Source organism: Magnolia sinica, chromosome 5 (assembly GCF_029962835.1).
Source record: "Magnolia sinica isolate HGM2019 chromosome 5, MsV1, whole genome shotgun sequence".
Lineage (NCBI taxonomy): Eukaryota > Viridiplantae > Streptophyta > Magnoliopsida > Magnoliales > Magnoliaceae > Magnolia > Magnolia sinica.
Genome location: NC_080577.1, coordinates 110,991,243 through 111,000,217, shown reverse-complemented (window position 1 = coordinate 111,000,217; position 8,975 = coordinate 110,991,243).

Genomic DNA, 8,975 nt, shown 5'->3' with positions numbered 1-8,975 from the left:
ACGAATCAGTTCTGTCCATACGGAGGGCCCTAGCATGGATGATTTATATATAAAAAATCACTTTTATTAGGTAATCCTATCCATCTGATATGTGGCTATTAAAGTGATTATATAAAACAAAAACAGTTAACGGTCCAAGATGCAGTAAGGATAAACTGAAAAAAATGAAAAAGTAACGCTCCGGATTGCCACAGCCGTTTTGTTTTTAAAATGTAAGCCATCTGTTCTACTTGCAGTACATTTGTGGACCCGATCGATATTATCATCCTGCCACGTGTCATGTGCACTGATGGCTCTACCATATTAAGGTTCTTCTCGGTACACTTAAACGGGAGTCCTCTGTTCCAAAGCTGTGGGGCCCATTTCCTATTTCTGTGTGAAATCCACTCCGTCCATCAGTTTCTCTGGGTCATGTTAGTTCGAAGATCGAAAACATGAGGCATAACAAAGACTCAAGTGTGCCACACTATAGGAAACAGCGGTGATGGAAATGCCATCTTTGAAATATTTATGGGGCACACCGTGATGTTTATATGACATCCAAACCGTTTATAAGGTGTCCCCCATCAGAATGATGGAAAAAAACGAAAATCAGCCGGATCCAAAGCTTCTGTCTGCCTCAAGAATGTTTCAACGATGAGCATTCAATCCCCCACTGTTTCTCATGGTGTGGTACAACTGAGTCTTGGATCTCCTTCATATTTGGGCTCCTAATCTAAAATGACATGGATAAACTGATCAACTGAGAAGATTTTACATCTACATCGATGTGGACCCTACACAGCTTTGAGTTATTCTTCCTATGTAAATGGTAAGACGAATGACAAAAACGCAGGATGAATCCTCTGCATGAGTATGGTATACGGTATCTCACAGTCCAGCAAAGTATGGTATGCTCCATCATCGTTTTAAAATAAAGCTACTAAAAAATAAGGAAATGACGGCCATTTAGCAGTTTGAAAGATGGACGGCTGACGTTTGTCTGGTTGACTGCCTTTATTTTAATTTATATTAAATTGCACCGGGAGTGTAATCTTACTACCTTTTGTCGCATCTCACATCTCAGTCTTTGGCTTTCCCTTTAATAGTAAGTCTCACTTTCTCTGCTTTTGGGGTTTCGAATGTGATGTTTATCTGATAATACGACTGGTTTTCGGCCCACTCATTTTGTCTCTGCCCTTGTCTTCCCATTTCAGGTAATAGACATATGTGTGTTTGTGGGGCCCACCTCAGGCGACACGTGTCAGACATTTGATGTTACATTTTGATGTATCCTGTTTAGCCAGGGAGCTATATGATGCTCGGGCAGTGTATGACGCCTGATACGCAGCCACTCAGAAGTGAGAAACGCTCCCATACAGCTAGTTGGACTACTGGTTACCGTATACCGAACTGATTACTGCCAACCTATCATGTGCAGGCGATATCCACCCCTTCTAATAAGTTTTTCTTTCCCAATGTAATGATCAACTCCCGCAAAATCAGCACCATACTTCATCGGGTGGGCCACACCATCCAAAATAATGTATAGCCACTGATAAATAACGAAATATCAGTGCGGCTTGCCTAGTGAATGGATTGGACTGATATTTTTCTAAGGTGATCCTCTTGGTGTTTCCAATCAATTGAATGGATTGGATTTTGCAGATACATGATATGTTGAAAGTTATTAGATGGGTGGATGGTAGCGTACCTTCCAACCGGTGGGATGTGAGCATCTCTCTTCAAAAATTGCACACGTGGCAAATAGTACCACAGATTGGAGGGACTGAACTGTGGAACCTGTTTATTCACAGTTCCAAAATCAGGCTGGTTGCCTAACCTCTGATTAGTGGAGACTTGTTTTCTGAAACATGACCGTTGGATATTTTTATTTTAACCGTTCAATCAATGTCCACCAATCGTATATTCCAATTGTCAGATAATCGTTCCTTTTGGTTTATGAAATATCTAAACTGGGAATCTTAATTCGGACAATTTAGTTTGAGTAGTTGTGTGTAACATATGCAAGTTCTAAGTGAATGTGTATCATCCATCATCATCTGCCGGAGTATCAAAGATTTTCCTCTTTGTCTTCGGGAGCGTCTTGCGTTTGTCGCGACTCACAATCCAGCTTGTGTCGTTTTCCACTGTAGCCCACATGCGATGCTGATCGGTCAGTTAAACCGTTTATATTCTGTTAAGTATCACATAAAAGCTACTATCGTACAATGGTGCTTTGATTATGATAATATTCTTTGATTTTTTATAATTGAAATTGATCCATTGATTTTGTTTTTTCATCGTTATAGATTCGACTAAAGACGACGATGGTCAGAATCACACATCTAGGGTTACACTCTTACGGTAAACTGTACAGAATAGAGTCCACAATATGGACGGTTCGGATCGTTAGACGACTCAACGTGTGGACGCCATGGGGCGACGATGCACGCTGCAACCTGAGATAGCGACAGAGGCAAAAGTTACTCTGCCATGGAAGATGAACGGATGACACTGTAAGCCGGAAGAACCGAACAGGAGGTGAGTTATTTAATACTCTGGCAGAACATGAAGCTTTATACGCAGGCACTCAGAAAGGATAAATATGCGATATACGAAGTCAACCAAACCGACTAAATAGTGTAGCCCACAATCGATAAAAACACTCCCAAAATAAGATCAGTGGAACAATCCTAACCGTTGATTCAGGGGCACTTGTTTATTAAAATAAGGTCATCATGCATAAACGTCCAAAAAATATCCACAAGTCTGATAGTTAGATGAAAAAACCATCTTAATTTTTAGTTTATAATTAGGATGTCAATGGGCCGGGTCGGGCCGGAAAAATCAGAAATTTAAATAGAGTCCGCCCAACAGTCCACTCGGAAACAGTTCAAAATCCGGGCCAAGACCTACCCCTTGCCCGGCCCGTTGACAGCCAGCGCATGCTATTTTAAATCATTTTTAAGTGCCTGTGTATCATCCATTACACATTACCAAAGTATCAAAATTATATCCCTTCATTTTATTTTTTTTAGTTCTTAATTATTTTTTTTTATCACCAAGGCTCTTTTCATGATCATCTAACGAGACCATTTATGTCCCTTAGATCATTTAGTTCACTGTCATCTCGTCTGCTCAAATGGATATTAGTAACTTTTTCTGCTTTATTTATTTTTATATTTCAATTATACTGGAACTTCATTATCTAAATTTTTATTTTTTATTTTACTCTTTTATATTATATTTGTAAATAAAAACAATCAAACTATTACAATTAAAATTAAAGTTATTCTTTCAAAGCGAAAATAATCCATTTAAAGAATTAATCCTCCTCTTCATGAATTATTTGATTATCTTATCAATAGCAATGTCATAGGCCAATCTTCACATATTAGTCTCTTATCCAACTATTTCAGTGCATGGATCACAAGGTCTTCGATTCAATTCGAGTCAATTACAACTTTAGTACACCCAACATTTATAACCACACAAACATAAACGTCTGAATTGAATAGCAACATAAATGTGAGGGTTGGGTTCCTGTTGATAGATCAGTGTAGACTCAGAAGAGTTTCAGCACAAAGGTCATGGATTCGTAAGATCCGTGCCGTCTATCAGTTATTCTGACTCATGTTAACTACAGAAATAAAAAATCATGATCATCCAACATTCAGGTGGGCCACATTATATGAATCAGTTGAGATGGGAAACCCACCATTTTGATGCATATCTACCGAGGCCTGCTACATTTGTGCCTCTTTGTCATTTATCTGGACGATCAGCTAGTGGGGTAATCAGATGGGGCCCACTGCGGACGTACGCTTATCTATAACGTGAGGTTGGTGCAGTTATGAGGTGGAACACATGCATACTGAACGTACACACCCTGGTCAACCGTTTTGACTGTCTATATTTTCTTGGACGTATATGGGCCGTCTGATAAGTGGGCCATCTTGCTTTTTCGAACCAGGTCATCTTAACATCATAGGCCCCACTTGCTGATTTACCAGATCTTGCACAGCCTTACAACTCATCGCTCTAGATTAGAGTTATAAGCAGTCTCTCCAAGTGGGACCCATGTATTATTGATCTGATGGGTCCATCCTGGATGGATAATCGCCTGAAATTCCTGATGAGACAGATCTAACCGTTCGTCTTGCAGTGTATATATAGACGGTTAAGTAAAAAAATACTGCAACGGTTCGCGTTCAAGGGAAGAAAGGCCAAACAACGGATGGATTGATCCAAACGGTGTGATCTACCACAGTGGAACAAAAGAAAGTAGATGTTCTTGTAGCTGGATATAGGGTCATGTTGTAATGATCCAAACCGTTTACATGATGGGCCTCACTGTGGATGAGTGATATCCAAAGAATTTCTCAAGATCGATAAGTGGGGATCTCACTCCCCACGCATATCTCATCCCACGTGTCAGACGTGAACATTTTGGACGCGGTTTGGCTAGTGACCCTAACACCATGCCACCTAGCTGGTGTGAAAGCTTTGTGGGCCCCACCATGATGTATGTGTTTTGTTCACGCCATCCGTCCATTATTTTTTTTTCCAGCTCATTTTAGGCATGAGCCCAAAAATGAGATAGATCCAAATATTAGGCGGACCATATGAAACAACGAAGATTATAGGCAAAACTGATATTTGTTTTTTCCTTTCATTTGAGTATGTGTGAAGTAGGATGGCAAATAAACATTACAGTGGGCCGTAGGAAGTTTTTAACGGTGGACGTGCAATCAACATGGTTTTCCTGAGGTGTGGTATATCTACACACACGGGTGTTGGGTATATATCCATACACACACACACACTCATTTTGGTACTATAAAGTCGACCTCACGGAAACTTCCCATGAGGTTGAGCTGTGTGGGCCCCACCATGATTTAGGGGGTGAACATCAGCATCGTGTATTTGATGGTTCTCCTTTAGGTATAGGATATCTCAAAAATCCGTCAAATATGGGTGGGCCTTACCACCTAAAACCATGTGAAGACATGCCTAAAACATATAAAAGTACTTGGTGGGGCCCACTTAAGTTTTGGATGCGGCTGAAACTTGTTCTCACCCCTCATTCAAGTGAAACACACTCAATGGATGGGCTGGATTTGTGAACCACATCTCAGTGGGCCCAATAAATAATCATGAATATTTTAATGGGAGGGTAACCATTCTCGACTCTTGAATATATTGACTTGATTTTTAAGCCTGTGGCTCACCATGGAACGTGTGTATATATATATATCTATATACATAGAGAGAGAGAGGGGGTGGGCCCACAAACATCAGTGGGGCCCAATTTACTTCCTCCTGACGTGAATCCAGACGCAAATGGGATCTTTGACCAGGTAGAAAATTCCATCTACTATGGTCAAAAGACCCATGATGGCAGTTGTGGTTGGAGTGGCAGACTATGGACGAGACATTGCACTGCCGTGAACTAACCCCACTCAACTATCTGACACATGTGCACGCACGCACATGCAACCTCCCATACCCATACACATGCCGACACCTATATGTGCCCAAGTGACAACAAAAACGAAAAGACACGTGGCCCCCACCTTTCACACCATGTGGGGTCCAGCATTGGTCATTTGGACCTTTGATCACCTTTTCTAGACTCTGCCATAAAAATTACTCGGTGGAATAGTTTTAATCTTTTGGTTCGTGGCCCGTCCACAGAACATCAACGGTCCACATTTATTGAAGTTTACCTAGAGAGGGGTACACTTGAGTGGTACGTAAGCTACGTTGATACCTGAAATAAGTGGGGCCCACGTGATCTATTAACGATATCTGATCCATCCATCAGATGTGTTGCCTTACGTTTGGATTACTGAACTATAGACCTAGTTTTTAGAACAGAGACTCCAATCGAACGCGACTTGTCTGCGAACCAGTGAGGTGGGTGGGACCTGATCGTAGGGTTCACCTCGATGTATGCATTGTATATCCACGCCGTCCATCTGTTTTTCCAGTTTATTTTAGGTTTGGTGCAAAAAATGAAACAGATAAAAATTTTATGTAGACCACACCACAGGAAAAAGTGATTATTGACCATTAAAAAGCTTTTGTGGGTCACGAAAGTTTTGGATCAAGCTGATTTTGTTTTTCTCCTTTCATCCAGGTCTGTGTGACCTTATCAACAGGTTGGATGTAAAATAAAAATTACGGTGGATCTTAGGATGTTTTTAATGGTGGGCGTTCAATAACTACTTTTTCCTGTTGCGTGGTCCACCTAAAATTGTTATCTGCTTCAAATTTGTGATCATGTCCTAAAATAATCTCACAAAACAGATGGACGGCGTGGATATACAATGTATACATCTAGGTGGGCCCTACGGTCAGTGTCCCACTCCATAGCTGGTTCCGGGTCGCGGTCAAGTCGCGCTCAATGGCACGTACGATTCCTGCATTCGATTCCCTTACTCGGGTCTCAATACATGTATACCATGAATACGATCCCATCCAGACCCGTTGGCAGCCGCATCATAGATGCATGCCATTGTAGTCTTACTAGTCTACCACTATCAGACCGGATCCAGACCCGTTTAAATTCAATGGATGTTAATAAACAACAACTAATACACACCCATTTCTTTAATCCGAACCGTTGATCATAGACCTGGGGCCCACCAAAATGGTTCAAGAATATGTACGGGTCAGATTGAGGTATATCTGGTTATATTGTACCAATGTATCAAATAGCTGATCAATAGTTTTGTTGGATCCATGGAAATGGTGCATGCATGTATATATACATGTACATGTATGCATGTATGCATGTATGTATGTATATGGTGGAATTTGTTAGAAAAGAAAAGGAAGATGGATGATGATGATGATGGGAAGGTTTTGATGGGAGCATGTCATCATCATTCAAAGTAGGTGTGATTATGAGCTGCAAAAGAGATGTGAGTGTCTATACATCTCTTTTGGGAAACATGACATGATACATTAAAAGAGAGAGATAGGTGGGTCCCACTAAAAGGTTGTCCATGTTAATGGGGTGGGTGTGGCCCACTTAGAGGCTTTTCCATGTTTTCTGATTGGCCAAGACACCCTCCACTCAAAAACAACCCCTCAGTGCTGTCTCTCTTTCTCAATGCACGTGCACCGCACGTGGCAGCTGTCTATCTAGTTAGGCAGAATAGAAAGCCCCAAGGAGGCAGCTACCAAGGTTTAAGGTTTTCATTAGCGATTATTATACTGGGCCTTAAAAGCAAGTAGGGCCCACTACTCGACTTGCTTGTAAACTGGGGGTCACAGTAATCAATACTCCCTGCAACAGTAAGCTCAGTGGGGCCCACTGTGATACCTGTGTTATATCCCTCCGTCCATCTGTTGCCCCAACCCATGTCAGGATATCATCTTAAAAATCAGGCAGATTGAAGACTCAAGTGGGCCACAACAGTGGAGATTGAACGCTCACCACCGACACCAACTGGGCCACAGAATCTTGGATCTGAAAGATTTTTGTGTTTTCCCTTCATCCTGTTGGGAACCACCTTATGAACGGGTTGGATGACATATAATCATCATGGCCTGCCCTAGGAAGGTTTCAATGGTGGGTGTTTCATTACTTCTGTTTCTTGTGGTGTGATCCACTTGAGTTTTGGATCTGACTCATGGATGGGTTCATGGTCTAAAATAAACTGTAGAAATGGATGGACGGAATAGATATACCACATACATCACGGTGGGCCTCAACAGAGATGGGGTTACAGGGAATTCGTGTAACCCAGGTTGCAGACAATCCACGTCTCCAATCCGTCTCTCACATAAGAAATATTGCAATTGAAATTCCACTCTAATCAGAACCGTGCATTTCAAATGGTTGATCTTGCAATTGAAATTTGCTCTAATCTACAACCGAGAAGCTCTTCCCTATTCTACAGCTGATCCAAGCATCAATTGATCATGAACTCTGTATGATTTTTAATACATAGAATCAAATTTCCAATGGTATGTAGATCTCAGGATTTGGTCCACTAAATGGAGAGATCCAAAGTCTACAATGATGAAAGGTCCTACTTAAATCAACGGTCACTGTTCTTTTTACAATCTTTCCATTTCAAGAAAACTTTTCAACTAACTTTGATTCCCCTCCATTCTTTAGGGTAAGTATTTAATTAGTAATCTTTAACTTGATTTAAGGAGATAATGACATACTTAAGACTGTATAATGGAGGGAAATTGAATATTTGTCTTCAAGATTTTTTTTATTTTATTTTTGCGACATTATTTTTGTAAGGTCTCACGTCCAACTGGTAGGATCATAATTTATAGTCCACTTAGCAAATCACTTCCAACCTAAAATTTTCATGCTACATCTAATCCTTACAAAAGATTGGGCCCACCATGAGGATCACCTTATACAAAATTCAGTCTTATATACTTATCAGATGGGCCACACCATAGAGAGCAATGTATGGCTACTGAAAAATTTTAAAAAAAGACAAGTGTAGTGCTCCCGATGAGTGTATGTGGCTGAGTTTTGTACATGGTGATTCTCCTGATGGGACAATGTATTGGACGGGTTGGATCGGCATAAGACACATGAAAGGTTGGAAGTTACTGGTTGGATTAAGACCTCACAAGAGTTTCAACACGAGGTCATGGGTTCGAAGTTCGAACCCCATGTGGTGTGAGTGCGCGGGCATGTGTGAGTTCGTTTGAAAATAACCACTATTTAAGGGTGCATATTGGCCGTTCGTTTCATCTAGGTCACGAAATGAGTGGAATATTGATCACACATACTGGATGGGGTAGCAAAAATTGGGCTGGGTCTACTCCAGAGTTAAATTTACTAAGCCCAGGCCCAGGCCCAATCCGTTTTGTTTCACGTGTATTGAGACCGTTCATCTAGTGGCTCGATGTGAAATTGCACCGATCAACGACCTAAACTATCAAACGGTCAAGGAGCACTCGGGTTGTGATTTTGGCTATGACTGATCTACCGCAGGATCCACTGATCT